Below are 22,674 nucleotides of genomic sequence, written 5' to 3' on the forward strand. Positions count from 1 at the left end.
AGAAGGTGGGACCAGAAATGTCGTAGTCTAACAAAAGGCATAACTCGCCCCATTGTCCGCCTTCATAATGCAAAATACATGCCTATTCATTCCAGCTTTGTAATAACGCGCCCCTTTCCTGAAAACCGCTCACCCCCTATACGGGTGCTGAATCACGTGTGATACCATCCATCCTTGTCGAACAACACAATCACTGGTATCGTCCGTCTCGCTCTAACAGCACTGATCAGCGCACGCAATGCAGGTGAAACGACCAGTTCAGTCGCTCTCCGGCCTCAGTGTGTAAGGCTCGCGCTTGTACACTCTACATTTCCCGCGAAAATTACGTACCATTCCTATTACTTATAAATAATAACGAAATATATTAATACTTCAATAAAAGACTATATATTTTTTGTTAATGTGTGACGTTTATCGATTATTATCAAAAGTGAAAATCTATCTGTGAATATTTCGTTAGGAAAACATTTGGTGTGCGGATTGTTTGGGTTTCCACCGGTTTTTCATCTAATAAGTGAGTACTTAATATTATATTAAGTTGATGAATGAATTTTTTGGACTTCCCACACAGATAATTGATTTACAATATGACAGGAGCGTCAATAGAATATTCATCAATGAACCCGAAAGTTTGGTTCATCAAATATTTACGTTATCAAGTTGAAGGCACGATCGTTGTAAGGTCATGCCAAGTTTGGGACCAGTTTGTCTCTAAAAATGGTGCATTAGGTTACAATATTTTTGCCATTAACATTAATATTTTTTTTATATTAAATCACTACATTTTTAATAAAATTTTACTTCTCTGAAATATGTTTATAATATATTATTATCTAGATTCCTTGCAAAAATACACTCAATGACACATAGTAATGTTAATATTTTAGTATCATATACTATTTTTTTTTATTTTAGTTTATTTTAGTTTTTATTTTTGATTTTAAATATTTTATATTAGATACAACGGTTCAGATGAAAATTAAAATGATAAAACACCTAATTATGTAAATATAAAACAAGTATAACAATTTTTTACTCTTAAAAATTAAATCATAGTAGAGATATATAAAATGTTATTAAAAAGTTTAACCTATATAAAATTCTAAAACTTCAGGTATACCAAAAAAAATTTATTATTTATTACAAATTCACAAAAATAGATCGTTAGCGAAAATTTGGAGGAAAAACTATATTTAAAAATTGATGTTTGAGCCACTAGGCTAACTGTACTAACAGTTCTATAGTATTCTAAGATTAATAAGAACATGTCTCCGTTATTAAACTTTTTCAAAAACCACAAGCCCTCTGAAATATAGAACACAGAATTAAAAGTGACAATAGCAATAAATAACATTAATTCTAATTATACTAGTGTATCGAACAATTTTAATATCCTGTAAGTAATTATTATTTATTCATTACTATTTAAATCGACTACCAAAATGAGAAAGAACTATGACTACTTTAAATGAAATAACATTCAGAATATCAATTATTTTCAATTTGTTACCATTCGTAGGTTAACATACATTACTCATACCTACCTCATGTTTACTTTTAAAATTAAGTTCTAACTTATTTTGAGGAAAACATTCGCATATACCATTTACCTATAACCATAATAAAAACGGTTCACACATTATTATGTAAATAATTATTACGTATAACGAATAGGTTATTCGATGTGTGTAATCGAATGATGAAAAAGTCAATCGCGGATCGTTTTATCATGCAAATCAATTCGAATGAATACGAAATTGAAGAGCACAAAAAATACACGATACATATGCTACAATACAGTTTTGACGCCTATAGAGACGAACTGAAGACCGTATCTATTTTAACACACATCCAACTAACAGACTGTTGGCGAGCGACGAACTTTCCGTATTTTATTTTTAAATAAAAAAAAAGACATTCTTCTCTCGACTCGAACCTTTTGTTTCAGATGTCTGTCGCGCGTTTAAAAAAAATCTGTACATGTTGCCAAGTAAAACTGATATCAAATTGTCTCCGAGAATTTATAGGCCTTATGTGCTGGCCAGCTGCTGAAAATGTGCTGTGATTAGTGAAATCCTTGTCCGTAATGTGTTTAAAGAGATTTTCTTCGGTATCTCTAATGGGTCGGAAGATATCCCGGCTTGTAATTCGACAGGATTGTATCTGAAGCTTCTGGTTCAAATATAGACCTATTTCAGAGCGACAGATATTCGGTTGAGAAACGTTTGGTAACGAAAATAGTTTTTGGAACTTGGTCTGTTAAGATTCAAGATAATTATATAACAGAGAAGATATTCTGATCTGTATTAATACCTATATGTAAGAGGTAATATTTTAATGAAAAAGTAAAGTTTTTCTTACCTGCTTAGAAAATTTTTAAAACCATATCTTGATGTTACTGTAAAGAGGATTTTATCACAATTAATAGTCATGAATACATCATATTAAAAATCGTATTGTTTAGTTAATCTATAACATCTCACAATAGACTTATATCTTAGTTATATAGGTCAAAATTTTGTTACTGGTAAATATAAATTGGAAAATTTTAAGCCAACTTTTCCATTTAAATTCTATCAGCATAACACATGTTTTTAGCTTAGCATTGTGTCAATTGTCCAGGGATATTATAATTATTTCATTTCCGCTTATGTAAATAGTTCAATGATAGAATTACAATAAGTGAAGCAAGCAATAAAATAGTCTCTGGATAAACTATTGTATTAACAATGTACAAGTGAATAACGGAAATTCTAATTTCAGCAATCGACAAGTTTATATTACGTTGCGTTGAAAAGATTGTGATTATTTTTCTAAGCCACCTCGTATTGGTTACCATAAACATTACTCGGTTTATATCAGCAGTCCATACAATCATGTTAACCATGTTCCTTCTTTCTTTTAAAACTTTCAATGTATTGTTTATTCACGTAATCCGTGTTCCAAAATAAATGGCATAATTAATTTCTATTTCTACTTCGATATCTGAAATAAAATTATTTAAAAAGTAAATAGGCATTTCAAAATATTCATTTTTTATATTATATAATTTAACCACACTGTGTAATCCGTTGCGAAAATTGGTCCAGGTAACCTTCAAACATTATCTAAGTATATTATTAGTCGTAATAGTAATATTGATTATTAATTTATAAATAGATAAATATTATCTATTACTGACATTTTCAATTCTTTTATTCTTTAATATATCATTTCTGCAATTTATGAAGTCCTACATATGCAAGCCGTTACCAAAATACGTTTGCAAAAATATGTCCAAAAGTTGTATGTTAATACGACAATTGTAGGTAACTGACCTTTTATATATATTATTTTACATTTTTATTACTATTTCTAGACCTTTTGTTCATATAAAAAAATAATGTTAGATGCAAAAATGTGTCATGCACATAGTACAAAACCAAAATTAGCCAAATCGGTCCAGCAGTTCTTGAGTTTTAGCTAAACTAACAAACGTCATTTTATTTTTATGTACAAAATAACCGCCCAACTATAACAATAATGGTCGAGAATTTATAAAATTTTCACAAAGTTTAACTTGTGGACTCTTAACATGATTTAACGTGCGCAATAAACTAATATTTCATTAGATCATATCTACATGTCTAATTTACTAAATACTTGTTGACGTTTTACAAACAGAATTAGACGTATAATATCATATGGAATTATATTTATCGTTGCCTGCTTTTAAGTCAATGAACTGTTACATAGTCTGTGCACATTGCAAATATCTATTTGTAATGTACTCGTACAGATTGCAATGAACATCAGATAACTATCTATTTTAATAATAATGAGAATATTAATGTCAAATTTATAATAATGCTAGAGAACCGCATCGAGTTCATGCTTGAGTGTTTACAATTATTTAATATTCCTCAGAAATAACTCTGGTGGTGTACGAAATCTCTTCACAAATAAGTTACAGACTTTCTTAACTCTAATTATCGACTATGGACTAAAAATCATCATTGATAAATTATGTGATTTTCTATATTGATTTCCAAACGAAATACAAAACCTACAAAATGAAATTGCGATTCCAAGATTATTACAATTCAGTTTATTAATAATAATAAATGTTACTTGAGTTTAAATTAATAAATATAAAAATGTTATTTATTTGAAAAGGTATCTAGTAAACAATTGTCAAAATATAATAGCACTAAAGGAGCATTTTATTTTTATTTCTATCGTCAGGATTTTTCACAATAAAGATGCTAATGAAGTTGTCACAGACATTGCTGAACAGTTCGACTGTCAGTCAGTTTATTAAGATTGTATGTTTAAAATAGGTATATGCGCATAATAATTTCAAAATCTACAGTAATTTCATGTAATATTGAAATTAACAAATATTTAATCTCTATTTATGTATGTATCTATCAAAATACAACGTTTTATACTGTTTACATATTTTTTTAAAACTATATAATACCATCAGACTCAGCAGTCGTCGTCCTGCCCGAAAAAGCAGCTCCTGATCATATTGAAATATACACATAGAGTTTATCCAAATTGGTCTTTGAGGATTTAGGTAATAATGTACATATGACGAAAGAATTATGTACATATATTAAAATGATAAATGAAGACAAAATCATCATCTGCTTCTGAATTATCCCATTGATTCGGGGTCGGCGTAATATGTTTTTCTCTTCCGTTCATCCCTGTTTCTTACCATATCATATTTCACACGATCCATCCATCTCTTTTTCCGCCTTCTTTGGCCTTTATAACCATCCACATTCATATCACCTTCCTTAAGATATGATCTTCTTTCCTACGCATTACATGCCCATACCACGACAGATGATTACTCTTCAACTTCACCTACACCGGCGCTACTTTTATACTTCCTCTAATGTCTAGTTATTCTTTACTTTATCCATTCTTCTCACATCACACCTCCATCACATTCTCATTTCAGTTGTCATGAAGTCTTTCATCCGTCGCCTTTACTAAATGAAGACTAACTATCATAATATTTGATGCGGTTTACTTCTATTACAAACTCTTATGATAACTTTACTAAATTTTTAAATTTAAAATGGCTACAATCAACACAGCACACGTCATCATCAATCTATCTACACAAAACAATGAAATTACCTACTATAACCCGATTAGACCAGACTCCACAAGTTGCACGGGCTTGCGATGTGATGGATGACCGGTCAATTTCAATTTGAACCGGATTCGCTTCTGCCAACGGTCACTTTGCTAGTAGAGGGAGAGTACCAGGGATGCGAATCGAACCTGGTTTCTCGTAGAAATACGGGATTTTTTGGCTTCATTACAAGAACATTTTCATTCATAGACTGTCTCGGTATTGTAGCAGTTTAGCACACCTAGTTACTTCCGAAGGTCGCGGATAGTTCGGTTCAGTTTGCGTATTTTCTATGTATATTATTCCCTTCTCATACAAATTTGTATGGTATTTTAACATACGGAAATCCGTCAAAATACAAAACTGTAGAGTTCTAAAACCTCGTACATAGTCATATTTTGACTGACGTTTTTAAGGTTGGCATTCCTGTCAAAATACAAAGATTTATGAGATGGATGCGATGCAAAGTATAAAAACAAATGGATTTTTTTAGTTGCCAACCCTGGTAGATGCTATATTTGACTCCGTAAAGTAGTCAAGATTATATAAACGTTTTTTATACCATGTCTTGTGAGATAGTCGTCCTTGCTCTATCCCAGGGAGGATGTATGTAATTGATAAATGAATAAGCTGAACTGTGTTATTTGGGTATTGTAACTACATCTGGCAAACAAATTATGTAGATTCTATTACAACTCTGGCAGATCTTAGAAAAATCAACCCACACTAAATTGTTACATTTTCACAGCTTATAAACAGTCTAAATGAAAATTTACGGTAATGTTCTCTCCTATTTTTTTTTGTCTAATAATCATCATCATTATCTGCTTCTTCTTTATTTAATTGTGGTCGGCGAAATATAGTTTTCTCTTCAATTCGTCCCTGTTCGCAGCGATCTCGTTATTTACTTCCTTTCTTACCATATCATTATTCTTTTAATATTATTAAGTAATTTATGAATTGGTTAAATCAGCCCACATAAAATTGTTGCATTTTTGAAAATTTACGCTATATTCCTCTATTATTTTTATTATCTATTTCTTTATTTTTTTTAAGTAATTTATGAAATGGTTTGAGATTAGAATGATAGAAGCTTAGGCTGTGTGCTACGAATATCAACGTATTGCATTTGATATATCAATATAGTTATGAATACTATATTTCAGATAAAATGGGGCCGATCTTTAGTTATGGAGACAGCTATTGTTAGTCAGGTGCTGCATAGTCCCTTCTTGAAATTATCTTGATTAATTCCTGATTAATACTACACAATGGCCTAACTCATCTGATTTAATTCTAACTGCTTTTCTCGACTAGTGCCCCGCCAGCGTGTACTGTTAGTTCAGTCCATTCTCAGTACTATTCCATTATCACGAATTTAAAAATAAACTATTTTAATAATCCACCTTTCCTCTCCTTGTTAAGGTTGCAGTTTGCTGTCTGTTTACGTCATAAAAAACTTGATTAACCCTTTATAGATTGCCTCATTCTTTGCAAGTGACAAGCTGAGATACCTGTTTATCCACTATTTCGTTCATGTTTGCATTAATTATAAAGTTATTCATTTTCCCTTAAAACAGGAAATGTTCTGTTACGATTTATGTCAGCTGAACTTGAGCATAACAAAAACTTAACAATGTTTATTTTTGGACCAAATATGACAATGTTATGAACATAACAATATTATATTAATATAATAATATACTTCGACCTCACTATGACTCATTTTCGAATTTCTCGGCTTATTCTATACTATAACACGCATGTATTATATATACTTTCCTCATGAATCACTCTATCTATTACTAAAAACTGCATTAAAATCTGTTGCGTAATTTAATACTGATACAGTATCATTATCTTACATATATTTCATTAATGCGTACATATATTTCAGGTAATGTCGGGTGTCGGTTATTAGTCCATAAATCAGTAGGTGTCCTTTGTCTAATGAGACTGAGAATATCTCGTAGGTTATCTAAATGCCGATGATCCAGTAAGTACAGTCGGAAAAAATAAAACGCAATAAAAATATTTCATTCTTTTTTTATCAGTACAAAAAAAATATATATGATTATTGTCTTAATTAGAATTTATTGGATGTCAGTATTGCAGACGGTTCGATGATTGACATGTTAGAAAAAAGTTTTTTTTATTTATTCAAATCAGTTTGGAAGGTTATTCTTGGAAAATGTATATTGTTTATTGATTTATTTGTCTGTATCTCAATTATATATGCATTTAAATCTGTTTTCAGAACGTATTTGTGCTTTATATTTTTTTATTAATATTTTTTACTTTTCTTGGCAATAAGTATAAGTTTATAAGAATGTATGTAAAAATAATTGACATATTTACTTAGTATTTTTTTTTAAACATGGATATTGTTGTATTAGTTTTTTTATTAATATTATTCAATGGAATATGTCTATTTTTATTTACGCTAGTTCATTAGAAAAATATTGAAAGAACATTCTTTAATTAATTATGTAAAATAAATTTTTATGAATTTTTTAACTATATTATATTTTTTTCAGAAATTGAAGACTTTCAATTAGTTCTGAAAAAAAAAAATAGTAAAATAAATGAACGTAAACTAATCTTACTTAATTAATTAAAGAATACTGTGTTTTTGCGAACTGTACTTTATTTTTGCGTTTACTAAACGTTAAACCCTCCCAAACATCCAGTGTCAACGTCTTGGAATTCTTTATCTGGTTGCATTAAATGGTCTAAAGAGCATTTCCGCTGTGTAATTGGTTATGTGGTCGCATGCCGCGAGGTATTGGAGTTCGAGCCGATTACTCAAGCTGCGGTTGTCCTTCCAAAATATATAATTATATATAAAAACGAAATACCATTCGCTTAGTATGTAGTCGTGAAATCTCTGATATTTATGCCGCTAAGATACTTGTGAAAGAGTATACCGGTTAAAATGTGGCATATAGTAGTGATAAATGTGGAAACGAAATACCTTAGTCCTATCACTACTTTAGTAATATAGTTTCCAATACATGACATATCTGTTAGTTTTCCATTTGAAATCGTATTCAAAATTTTCATATAATAAATTAAATTAAACAATAATAATATCTCCGTACAATTCACACAGCGCCATCTAGTCAAACCTTATGTTATGGGTACTAGACAAGTGACATAAATACATATATATTCTCCAAACCCGCGGAAGGACTTATGGAGCGGCTGAAGGTCAACTCCTGCCTGACGGATACGACTTTAGTCTGAGGGCACCACTAGGGGTTCGAACCTCGGCTTAGGCCGTCGTAATTTCGATCCCCGTTTGAATTGGACGGGGGATCGCCTGGTTGAATGCGCGATATTGTGTGTTTGAGGTCGTCGTCTTCGCCGGCGAGGACGGTGTCGTGTGTGTGTGTAAAAGTGTGGTCGGGGTGGAACGGGTGGGCCCGTGGGGAGGTTACCTGCCGTTATGGGGTCGTCGGGGTCAATGAGAACGTACCTCGGGCGACGTTGTCGCGTATGTCGGATATTACTCCTCGGTGCGTAGTCGACCGCACTGACTATAAGCGGGTTAGGGTGGGATTGGGCAGAGTCGAAATAGCGTCGAGATGCTTCCTTCATAAACTGCTTGATGGAGGGCAGATTAAGATCGCGGTGGAGATCTACGCTACAGGTATATATATACGAGTATGTATATATATATATATATATATATATATATATATATATATTTAAGGGATGATAATGGAATGGTGCACTCACCTGCGCTATTGGTACAAGTTAGCGGGGCACCAGTGGAGGATGATAAAGTGAGGTCAGGTCAGTTAGCCCATCCTGGCAAATTTACTACAATTAACATAGAAACCGTGTGGAGGTCAACCTGACATGGTGCATTACTAGCAATAGGATTATAAATACACATTACTAACAATCCCCTTCCCCCCGCAAGTGTAGTATATAGTAGATTATAGATCATATTTAATAACTAGTTTTTGCCAGTTGCTTCGCTCGCGTTAATTGATCCCCTTAGGGGTGGAATTTATCAAAATCCTTTCTTAGGGGATGCCTACGTCATAGTAGCTTTATGCATGCAAAGTCTCAGTCCGATCGATTTAAAATAGACAAAGTTTAAACTTTCATCCCCTATTTTATCCCTTTGGGGGTAAAATTAATAAAAATCCTTGCTTAGCGGATGCCTACGTCATAATCCGTCCAGTGGTTTGGGCTGTGCGTTGATAGATCACTATGTCAGTCACCTTTGAGTTATATATATTTAGAATTAATAATAATTAGTTAAGTCAAGAAACTCACTTTCGCAATAATACTTTTTTTTTTAATGAAAATGACAATTTTAAATGCTATATGTGATCTTTAATGTAAATTAATCAGTAATAACAATTTTATCTTTAAACTCTGCATTTAATTGCCCCGTTCGATGTACTAAAAGCAAATCCTTTAAGTTCGTTACAAAAAGCTGCATTATAATCAGCCAATTAAGTTAAAAGAAGCGAGAAAAACTCATGTCTCTGCTTATCGTGGTTTGTTGAATAAAGTACAACGACCAGAGTTTAGGGTTCCTTTGTACTATAATTATATATTGTAAATATAATAACCCTGTACTATTAATACAGCGCCATCTAGTCCCATGCTAAGCAGAGTTTTTGTTATAGTATACTATTAACTAATTATAGTATACTATTAATATACACAATATTGTATATACAGACAATTTATTATTTATACTTAGATATTTTTGATTAAACACATGCATAGAAAACACCCAGATTGACAAATTGTACTCATGACTATAAATACTTGAACCGTGCGGCAATCGAACCCGCGACCATTGGAAGTAAGCGGTGTGGTAATCCGTTAGACCACTGCGGCCGTCGTGTTTATTTTTATATGATACAAATCTTCTGTTACTTTGGTATTATTTTACAATATTATTTTACTACTCTGCAAATAAAGTACATCAAAGTATTGTTGTTAGAATCTATACATTTTGCTTTTCTGAAAAACGGAAGATGTTCTTGGGGGCTGAACTTGTACAAATATACATTGTATAGGAAGATAACATTAAAAAAATGTAATAATTATTTTACTATGTATTTCTATTATTTTTTAACTCCCTACCAATGATCGAATGTAGTGGTGCAATCAAAAACATGACGTTGTTTTATTCCTAATCTAGATTCTACCGAGAAGAAGAAGCGAGTAACTTAGGTAGTAATATTTTTAAAATAAACATTAGAAAATTTAGATTTTTACTAAATAATAACTATAAAACGGTATAACATAAAAATCGAGATATAGAAAAGAAATAATTAATCATAACAATGTGACAGATTATTATGAACAAAGCTAAAGAAATAGATTATGAAGAAATATGCGATATATTTGTGACTACTATTACTATTCTCCGTCTGTTGCTGTGGATAGACAACGAAATAGATTTAAATGATGATGATAATTTCGAAAATGATGAATTACCTTAAAATGCTGAATTCAATCTACATGTAGCCTTATGAGGTTCAGAGTAAAACAACCGGACTCACGATCTGTCGATAACTATCGCTTGTAATAAACATGGGTAATTAATCAGGACCTTTATTTGCCAGATAGGGGTTAGACAGGAGACACCGGACTGTTGGTTTTATTACCTTACAGCACTAAAAGGTCTCGCAAATTGTGACATTCCTTACCTTAAATTACTGCCCGATCAAAAAAGTTACGGAACATTTTTAAATTACTTTCAAGAATGAAGACGTTAAGGTTAAAAATTAATATAAAAAAGCTGACGTGTATAAATTGTGACATGTGAATAATTGCTTTTCTGAATTTAATAAGATAATTTTATTAATAAAAGTGGATATTGCTCGTCGAAAATAATTACAGCTTTTATTATTTCTGAATATGTTTCTGTTCGTTTGTTTTTATTTTCCATATATGAATAGCTTATCTGTTGGTATGCATAAGGATGATGATACGTGAAAAACTTTAAGAATGGACTTCGTCTTGAGGAAGGATAAATCTAGTTTATCTAGAATAGGTTTGTGATTTTTGTAGGTATAAGCGCTTATTTTGTTTGCTGCTCTCAAGGCAGATGTTTTAAAAACATATTCAAGTTTAGAGATTTGCATCATCTATCATCACTAAACTTGATATAATTTCCAATGATGTAAGTTCACATTGGTCATTAAATATTCGTCAGAGCTGCAGTATGTTGGCAATGAAAGTAACGATTTTATGAACAAACGGCTCTACTGATTTAATTTAAATATGGTGAAGAAATATAAATAGATATTATACGATAATTAGCATCAAAATATCATTTGTATAAAGTCACTTGGCCACTGTTATATTAGAGATATCTCTTATATCTGTGCTAATTTATGTTGCAGTAGATTGTCCTAATTTCTATCTATACCAGTATATCATAGACAAAATTGTTCAAATTGAAATTGATCATTGTTAATGAAAATGACAGTTTTAGATCGATTTATCGTTCCGACATTTCCAGTATCATCAATCATAGCAAAGTTACCTGTAATTACGCAAATAGTAATACCTATATTTAGACTAACATTCAACTAATGCGAGATGCCAGGTTTTTGCTACATTGAAAGCTTTACTCTACTTTGGTTCACTTTTTGTCCCTTGCGTGTTGTTTTCCGGTGCGCCATTACTTAGCACAAACATAAATAAGTCTGGATATGCCAAAAAAAAATATATCGTATACAGACATATATATGGTTCATTATTCATAATTTTGAGCATTATGTTTGTTATTTTAACGATAGGGTTACCATTAGCATTATATATAGGACTATAATGTTTAATTTACAACAGTATTTATAAATAAATTCGTTTTCATCATCTCCATAGTCTTATCTCATATTTTTAGGTACACAAAGAATTCTCTGTTTATTTCATAATTTTTTTTCGTCCTTATTAATTATTAGGTTCACTGATGTTATAATATTGAACAAATATGAATCAACTAGTATTTGTAATTTCTCTGTTACTTGGCTAATTGGAACTTGTTCTTATATACATTTTTTATTCTGTCATTCTTTATCACAGCACACATTTGTCGTAATATTTAACATCTCGGCCGACGTCTGTCGTCCATCGTGTCGTCGATCCAATAGTGTATCTCTAAAGGTTAAAGAAAACCCCATGCTGGTTGTATAATACACTCATAATTTATTTTTACTGCTCCAATAATAGAAACGAGCGATTGTATCTGTGTCAAGTCTTTTAATTTAACCGTTTTTTCTCGACTCTAGAACTGTTCGATGAAAGAGTTTTAATAATAAATTTAATGCTTAAAGAATGATCTAATTACAATTGTTTTATTTTGCATTAAGTTTAAGTTATCTGTTTTTTCACTATCTAAATTACATACTATTTACTGTGTTAGTAAACAAAGCTATAAGTTTTATAAACGTTTTAATCGATCAATAAACTCATTAACCATTATTAATTGCGTTTGTTTGTTAAGATATGTAACGTTTATTTATTTATTTGATACTGATAGTTTAAGACTAAGCATCACACATTTTTGCGATTATTTGCTAGGAGCCTTTCTAGTTTGTTTTTATACCTCCTGTGGCCATTCCCCGACGTTGTCTATGACATTGTCCTGCTATTCAGGTCAATAATGTAACCACACCGTCATAGCCACTGCACTTTATTTAAATATATTTCAAGTACACTACGCTGATTTGCATATTGTTTTTTAATCTTGCGTAAGGAATTGCATACGAAATAATACAGTCAAATTCAGAATCTTCTATTTGGCCATTAGGTTGAACAAATTTGTAAATAAGTTACTTAAATACATAATAATAAATCTATTGACTATTATTATGGTACATAAACAATTTCATAGCGACACAGAAATAATCAAAACTTTTAGTGATACGAAAAGATTGGTAGTGTTAGAAAAAGTCGTAATTATAATTTACAGAGTAAACGTTTGATAAGTCGTCTGCGTGGGTACCGAAATCTCACCTATTTCAGTCACCAAATAGTTTTCTGTATAAGGCAGTGAAATTAAAGGGTAAGAGGCATGAGATCTTAGTGGACGGACGGAATGGCGACGCTTGAATTGTATCACGGTCATAACATGATAACGTGATGTCCGTAGTACTGTTCATGTATATAGGTGACGGTTACCATGTACCATCTCTCTAAGTGGCCAGCTTGTTAGATATTTTAATGACATAAAAAATCTGGTGACGTAGCACCGTCACTATTCTTATTGTTTCTTTTTTTACTATTATTATACTAAAAATCTATATAGAAATTAATAATTATTTAAAGTCCTGATATCGAGTTAGAATGATGTAATTAAAAATCAAACGAAATGTAATATTTTTGAACATATATCCAATATTATATAAAGTATAAATATTTTCAGCAATTATACCAAAATTTGTTTAGATTAAAAATTCAATACAATTTTAAAATACACATACATATACATACAACCAAACCAAAGTAAACAGAAATACTCATGAATACATATTTGTGTCGTGAGGACATGTTATGCATACATGATATATGCATAAGATGAGCTACATAAGTGTACGAACCCAGTACTCTGTTGGTACAAGGATGTTATCTTATGCCGTTCTATCTACCCCATAAAAAACAGGGCGTGAATATTGACAGATAGATAAGATATGAAAGAGTTTCTGAATTTGTGCATATAACGACCGCTTGTGCACAAAACCCGAGGTGGCCCAGGGGTGTGTGTGCCCATGGTGGCAATTTACCGACATTGTGCCACTATTTGGGTCAGCGATGTCACTGCATCGTGTCACTGCACTCGGTGCGTTTTATGGGCGGTCATTTTTGTCTATTTATTGCGTCCCTTTTTGTTCACCTTCATTACTGATCTACGCGTATATAACCACAGGCATATCTAGTAGTAAATACAGGCCACTTATTTAGTCTATGTTCTATTTATAAACTTCATGTTTAGAATACCAAATACTATTCTAAATTGTCGCTTCTTTCTATTGTTCTTTTCGGTTTACCTTTCCTAGTTAGTGCTGTTTCTTTATATAATATATGTTTTACGACCTTAGTTTCCTTTATCGCCCACAAAGAGTAATATTATAAATGAGAAAGTGTTACTAGGTATCTGCTGGTCTGTCAGTTTGTAACGTTTTCATGACTAAACAGCTGAACAAATCTTAATAGTATTTGAGATGAAGATAATCTAATATCTAAAAAAGATGACGAAGTCTTGGGTAATATCTAGTTTATATCTATAAACAAATCTATAAATAGTTGGTTTTCACTATAATTTCAAGAATTTCTTGATTTCATTATGCGACTAACGCTACACATTGACGGCCCAAGTGGTCAAGCGGTTTAGCACACCGCTTTACTTTCAATGGTCCAGGCTTCAATCCAAACATCTCGATCTCTCGATACAAAATTTGTATTCACGTGTACCATTGTTTGTATCGGTTTGGATGTTATCTATGTATTTCAAAACATAGGTCTGTTTAAGTTTATATCAGTGTCATGTACCTATAACACAAACTCTGGTTATCTTGGGATTAGATGGCGCTGTGTGTTTTGTATAGAGTTATTATTAATATTATTACTTATGTATGTTCGTACTTCAATTGAGAGGAACTTACAAAAAACTGTAGTGTCTTTTTTTGTAATATCCCTTTGTATTGTGAAATAGCGTTTTGTGTTGCAAATTGAGTTTGTAACAAGGCTCCCTGTTGACTAGTTTGTTTATACACTTGTCACGCCCCAGTCCTCGCCTGAACTGCCGACAAGTTTCCAACTAACTTGACACCCTGCCTCTCCAACCGTTTGCTCCATTTTGTGTCGTCGTTGTCTGAACGGTTCTGTTATCTCAAAAGATAAACACGGAGACTTCTCATTTAGGTACACTAATATCTTGAAATTTTAAAAGTTCTTATGCATACAAATATTATTATTTCTCTAAATTTTTTGTCTGTCTGTTTGTTGTTAATAACAACTAAGTGAGTTAACGAATCTTAAAGTGTAATGTAAAATTATAATCATGTATGTAATGGCAGCAGGGATACATAATAATTACTTTCGGTCCTGAATAGTCTGACAAGTGCTGCGAACTATGAACACCCATATTACGCGGCCTCGGTCATTCCTGAAATCTCGGAATGTATTCTTGGTATCTATAGTGCGAGGTCCATCACTTTCTCATATTATCACTAATATTGTGAAACCTATTATTAGCTATACTATTGGTTTGTACTTTCTGTTTTTATGTATTGTGGTTTCGAAATAAATAAATAAAAAAAATGGAAATTAAAATAGATTGTATCAGGAGTATGTACATCTTTACAAAGTATAAAACAAAGTCGCTGACGCTGTGTGTTCGTTTATATCCTTTAAATTACACCACGGGTTTGAAAGTAATTTTTTAGAGTAGTAGTCGTAGTTAAAGTAGAGTTAACGAAGGTATATATATATATATATATATATATATGTATATATATATATACAAATAATAAACATGTATGTTGTAGAACAGAACAAGCCAAGAAATACAAAGATTTATAATGCATCCGTGCGAAGCCAGGACCGGTGCCTAGTAAACTATAAAACTATGTTCATTCTCGTCAAGAAATAATCTGGAAGGGGAAATAATGTGAAATTAAGCGATGAAGTTTGTAAATGTGAAATCACGGGTAAGAGCTAGTAATTTATTAATATACTAGCTGTACCCGCGACTTCGTCTGCGTGGAATTTAACTTTATGTTTCGAAAATAAAAGATTTTTTCTAATATAAAAGTAGCCTAAGTTACTCCTTATTACATTACCTACATACCTATAAAAGGTCCGTCAAAATCGGTACAGCCATTTCAGAGATTAGCCGGAACAAACAGACCGACAGACAGACACAAAAATTGTAAATAAAATTATTTTGGTGAATGTACCGTGTGTATTTATATACGTATACATGTAGTAAAAAACGGTTATTTCAATATTACAAACAGACACTCCAATTTTATTTATATGTATAGATGAGGCATCGCCTTCGAATTTTTACTTATCCATACAGACTTTACGACTCTCAGTAGGTACATAGAGATTTCCATGGGGACCCAGCTATTCGTACTGGAATTTTTTTAAACCTTTTTTTAGACCTAAAAGTTTTTTTTTAGACCTTAACTTTTTATAGAACATCAAATAGTTAATAGATAGTTAAGTTTATCTATAGAATTGTATTTATTATTATTTCAAGTAAATAATATGTGAAAAAACATATAAACTACAATAAATCATGCTGGTTGCCAAAAGAACCATCAATATGCATAATTGAGAAAAATATTAAGACGTAAATGGAATATCTCTTCCTTTAAGAGTAGGTATGTTTAAAGATGCAAAGAAATTATTTTTGCTTTCTTATATTCTCTTCTATTTTAAATATTCTCTTTTATATTTTAAAAGAAAATATAAAGTATTGACTACTAAAAATACAACATCAACCAGACTCAAGTCTAGGCTAAGAGCGTTTTCAATTACTTACGTCTCAGACGGCAAATTCTCCGATAGCTTTTTAATAAATCAATCAAAGCACTTTATTCATAAAAATGTCAAACGTTTGTTATACCTACTTATTTTAGGTATGCCCACGTTTCTTCTTTTTCTTTCACGATTCATAAGGCATGTTGCCTTATAATTTACCTTTTTATTACGTCAGGAATATCTGCCAATTGATAGACTAATGGCGACGCCGCATTCATACCTGATAAGAACCTCTGCTATTAGTTCTCAAACATATCGCCAAAGCCATAGTATGTTTTTCGCTTACTCCAAGACACTGGTCTTATAGTAAGACAAAGACTCCTGTACCTATGACGGGAAAAATATTGTGTAGGTTTATAAAAATATATTATTTCCACATCTGCACCGATTTTTATAATTATTTCTGGAATCAACCAGACTAGCTCTGTAACGGCTTCATACTAATATTGTCCTTGACTTTTTCAGATTGACATTTTATAGTTCGTTACATTTCTGCCAAAGATATGGATATTGCAGAGATAACTGCTCATATAAATACCACATTCAATTTAAACCACCACAAAGGGATGCTGATGCAATATCATAAGGAACCGCCTCTAGAACGTTCCACTAGTGCTCGGCGAGTTTCCATGAATATTCAATTTGTCTGCCAAATACTAGACCGCGGTCTGTGCAGGCAGCTGACTATTGAAATTAGGTATACTCAAGTCACCGCAAGAATACATGGTTAGTACTAAAGGCAAAGCCAAGCCGCAAACCACTAATAGTATTCATGAATCTAAACTTTACTTAACAAGCGCAATTTAAATAGAAACTGATGTGAAAAAGTGAGATTTAAATCAGAAAAAATATAAATTCGATTTTCAAAATTCATTCAATGTATGACGGTCTCGGTGGTCCAGCAGTTTAGCAAACTGCCTGACTTCTGATAATCGCGCGTACGATTCCTGGCATGGAACAAACATTTATATTCACGAGTATGATTGTTTGTATTTGTCTGGATGTTTTCTATGTATATGTGTAATATATAATGTAATAAATAGATATTAATACAGACATATTATGTATATGTGTTTTATATACAAGTTCTATGTATCCGTGATAAATAGTCAAGTGCTTCATAATTAGACGCATGGTGACTGTAGCGTGAACTTCACACACCACTGTTAATTCATTACCATTAACAATATATGTACTCCTACTTACACTGAGAGCGTCATGGCTCGTTGTTACTCCTACGTACACTCAAAAGGTCGTGAGTTCTTATATGGTCTAAAAAACTTTGTGTCAATTTATTTTTCAATAAATCTACCAAGGCCGAAGAGATCTACACGGCCAATTTTACCAAATCACAATATGTACTACTTAAAATTCAAGTTAGTAATAGTTGTCAGACTTTGTAACTGATATATGCTTCTATTGTTATATCCAATAATAAATCAAAATTTATTTTGATCAATAAATAGATCAAAATAATGCTAAAATAAATTTTAGCTTCGCATATATGAAAATGTGTTACGTAGAGAGATGAACTTCTTAGCTTTCCATGGATTAACAATGCGGGTGACGGGGCTATCGTGTGGCAAGGAGGAAAACTTCGAGCAGTTCCTGGGACTTGTAACCCGGGTGCAGGTTTAAGGGTCTCCTTTGCCGACCTACGTCAACACTCTCACTGCCCAGGCAAATATGGTTGGAGCCTGCCAATACAGCTTTAGTTACACGTTCTAGTATAGAACCCACTGCAGTTCTAGACAGGCCAGGATCTTTTAACCGCAATTCTTTGGAGAGCTTTTAAAAATAAAGTTCGGAGATAGGTATTGGATAGTAACCCAGAACTAATCTATTTTAAATTACTCAGAATACTACTAAGAGAACTCTACTAATTACTCTTGATCTCTATGTTTGCTTTGAAGTACTTCTCTACCGTCTTTTAAAACCAAAACAGTAACTCTGTACATTGTCCTAGTTATAAACTAGAAAATTAATATGATGAAACTGCAAAATATTAACATATTAATATGACATTTGTATTATTAAAACAAATACGACCTTAATCCAATTTGTACATAATATACACGTACATTTCACAATCGCTGTAAATAGTTTCAGGCCTTAAAATCAATAGGTCTTATCTCTAGTGTACATTGTACAGAATACAAGTAGTGTTGTGCTTACTAACCTAGTTTCTATGTCTATTTAACTAGCACTATAGCACTAGTATGTTCTATACCAAATATTTGATAATATAACTGTTTACATTAATGAACGAAATTATATCATTCGCTTAAACAATGTTATCGTAATTGGTATTTGCGCATTGTTGTACTTAAAGTATTACTTGTTGCATTGAAACGAAAACATAATTGTGTTTTACCAGTTGCTGTTTACGGTTTACAATAATCGTCCATAACGTTGTTTTGATCACTTTGCTACTTAAGTATCATCAGAATATACTTAAAAATGTCATATAATACTTAGACTTTACTGTATTTTACTATGACCTTGTATTGTCAAACGTAGAATTTGCAATAACAACAATTATTACGTAAAACAACTCCCTAATTCTATATAAATGACACTATTTTGAAGACCCTAATGATAGTACACTGAACGTAATGAAGTCACGGTGACCTGAGTGCAGTAGTTGTATTGGTGAGGAAAATATTGCGCAAAGCACATTATGCAGCCAATGAACGGAAATCAAACACATTGCGTTTGTCGTCTTCAGGCTTTTTGTGACTACAATGTTTCTCATAAATTACTTATGTACTAGACATATTTACATTATTCATCTTCACTCCACATTTAATTCATACATATTTATTGATGTTTAGGGATATAAGAGTATTATTTTGTACTCCTAAGGCGTTCTCATACATAAATTGATGACGTGGCCTGTCACTTTGTCTTTGATTTCAAATTGTCCATAGCAAAAACTATTTGATGTAATTCTTAGCCAGTATTACATCTTTATCATCTAATTTAGGATACAGCAGCTGACAGCATTGCAATTGCAATTACATAAGTTTACGCTTTTTCTCCTTTGACAGATAGACAGATAACTGAAAGCAATTCATTACTGTTACGTGGTTTCATTTCTTGTTTTCCTAATGGTAATATACTCTAGTGAAAATACTTTTAACTATAATATTTTCTTATCTCTTTACTTATCACTTATTTAGTTGTATTGCCACTATTAGTTGTTCTTCGGGGTATTAGATATCTTAAATATTTCTCAAATTTTTTTTTAGGACACTAACTCTGGTAACATCCTAAGATGGTCTCAGTATATTTGTTCTATTTACCACATCGTTTAGTGGTAATCTTTTGATTCTGATAGCATGTAATTCATGCATAGATTTTCTTTAGTAGACATATACATAATTTTATAACTATTTACGGATATTTGATGAATATATTATGTTTTGGTTTTCGCGACAATAGTTTCGACTTCATTTAGGATAAGTGCAGCGCATTCGTCGCAGCGTCTCGCCTCGAACTAGATGTTACGTCTGAGTATGAGACGATACGTTGTGAAGAATATCTAAATAAATTCAATCATACTCGTACATGGTTATAATGGTCTTCAATTTTGAAAATAAGGAAATATCAGGATTGTGTAATATTTTACATGACATGACACTTCATTCCATGGCGGCCATATTTTAGTAAACTATAATTTGTAATAGCCAAGGGGCTTTTTGACATCGCCTCACTTAACATAGTCATTGCTTCCTTTTCTTTGTATCACGCAATTTGGCTATTAACTGACGCGCTAATATATTTGATATAGTGGTGTTGTATATTTTCATGGTCAGGCTGAATGGAAATGTGTTTTTCTTTATTTCTATCGTTGTCGTCTACCATTAGGTTATTCTCATTGAGGGTCTTAAAAATGTGTAGTATATTTTTAATATTCGATATTATATAGGCTTTAAGTGTTATTGTACCAGTTTCATTCAATAAAAATAGACTTGCGTGAATAGATTTCATGACTTGTGGAATTTGTACTATAATGTTTTTGTTGTTGTATTAAATTTGTAACGTAAGAACTGTTTTAATGTTACTTGACAATTATACATAATAATATGTCGCAAAATTATTTAACGATTTATTATAAGTAACAATGTCAATATTTGCGATATCACATTTTGACGTTCCTAATTTTTTATTGTATATGATTTTATAGCCATATGTATGTACATTATAATATGGTTTTTGTTTTAACTGTGAACTATCTTTTAACTTTCATTATATCTTCACTTCAGTTTCTGCATTCAAGATTTCAGATCTGTCAGATAATAGTAGAATAACGATGATGACATTTTAATTACGATACCTAAAAACTTTGCTGAATATAATTCATATTTCTCACGGAAATAAAGTCACTGTACTGTTCTACAAGAACATATATTAAACCGCACAATATTATCCGATGACGTATTTACATTTTATAGTTACAATTCTTACGTTGCAAAGAATGATATAACTTTTTTTCCAGTTAGTATATTGCGCCGTTAGAACCAATTAATGTCGGCCTCGGGCCAGCTTTTGATGTGCCCACAAGTGGTGTATCAAAATATACCAGACATTTACGACGAACGGAAATAGATGCCCGTGCGCATTGTAATCGCCGGCCACAATGCCCGGGCTTCATATGTGGGATCATCTGCCGATGTACTCAATTCGAATTTTCAGTACTGAAACGTGTCTCCCATTTGTTACGACTTTTAACTTCTTTGTTGTTTGATTTTTAGTGCAGTGTCTTTAGTATTCATATCTAATCGATTTTCGCTTCTGTGTTCTAAATGCTCTGAAGGAGTAAGACGTTATAATAACTCTATTTTAAAATAATTAAATAATATTACTTTTGGATTTACTTGAGACGTATCATTAATTGCTTCATTAACAGATATTCTACGTTTCTTATATCATTTCAAATTATGATATGTTATATATTAAGATATGTTTTTTTTTTAATATTAATTAGAATAACTTGTTCATATTATATTATTAATGTAATAATATTAGATGACTAATATTAGTATTTAAGAACCAAACCAGTATTCTCATAATATTCAAGGCTCAAAATCTGAAATGCGCAGTAAAATCTGCCAAAATTCATATGAACACACACCGGTTGCGAAATATTATCACGTACGATCTGTCTACTACGTATTTCTGAAATGAACTTTGTTCGATTTTTTTCTTCTAATATTACTCTATAAGGGTTAGCACACAACAGAGATAGGTTGCAACATGATGTTGCAACATGTAATTATTAGTTGCGTTTTAAATGGACACACTGCCTCAACTTAAGGTATACCATGCCATAAGGTAAATCGCCTTACCGAACATAATTACACACGCTTAATCGAGCTCAAATAAGTAAACAATCTTACCGAGATAAACTTTGTAAAGTCGTTTGCATGGGTCGTACCTGTCTCATCTATTTCTGCAGCCAAGCAGTTTGCTTTGTAAGCTATATTTTGGTTAAAGATGAGGTAAGATACTTAAGTTACAGGATATGGAAGCATGATATCGGGAATGGCAATACATAAGTGGTATCATGGTCATATTAAACGTGATATCCGTAGTGTTTATATGAACAGCACTGTTTTGTTTCGCCGTTCTAATAACAAAATGTACAAACGCATGAGATCACATGAGATAGTGATATCCGTGATGCTGTTCATGTATGCTACCACCATTAGATGAGCGATCAATTTGTTTGACATACCAATTAAGTTTAAAAAAATCTTTAGTTGCAAATTTAATTCTCGTAACCTTTAAAGCATTCTTATAATCATTAAAAATATATATACAACGAAGAATCTTCATAGATCGTTATTATAATGTTTACCAATTTGAATTCAAGTCACGATGCAAATTTGTATGCCAAATACGGTCAATGTCAATCGTCGATTACGCTATGTTACGCAAAGCTGCGCGCGCGCCGCACGCATCTCCTCTCTCTTTTACAAAGTACACATTTCTCTTTCTACGAC

At 31.8% G+C, this 22,674-nt stretch overlaps 1 protein-coding gene across 1 annotated transcript in view; it reads left to right on the forward strand.

Moving 5' to 3' along the window:
- Positions 1-275: 275 nt before the first annotated feature.
- LOC131852707 (pseudouridylate synthase RPUSD2-like) overlaps positions 276-22,674 on the forward strand; it is a 160,003-nt gene continuing 137,604 nt past the window's right edge. Inside the window, exon 1 of the mRNA XM_059203426.1 lies at positions 276-514. The gene's annotated coding sequence lies outside the window, so the exon portion shown is untranslated. The remainder of the gene's footprint in view (positions 515-22,674) is intronic.

Source organism: Achroia grisella, unplaced genomic scaffold (genome assembly GCF_030625045.1).
Source record: "Achroia grisella isolate CSIRO2021 unplaced genomic scaffold, CSIRO_AGI_Agris_v1 utg856, whole genome shotgun sequence".
Lineage (NCBI taxonomy): Eukaryota > Metazoa > Arthropoda > Insecta > Lepidoptera > Pyralidae > Achroia > Achroia grisella.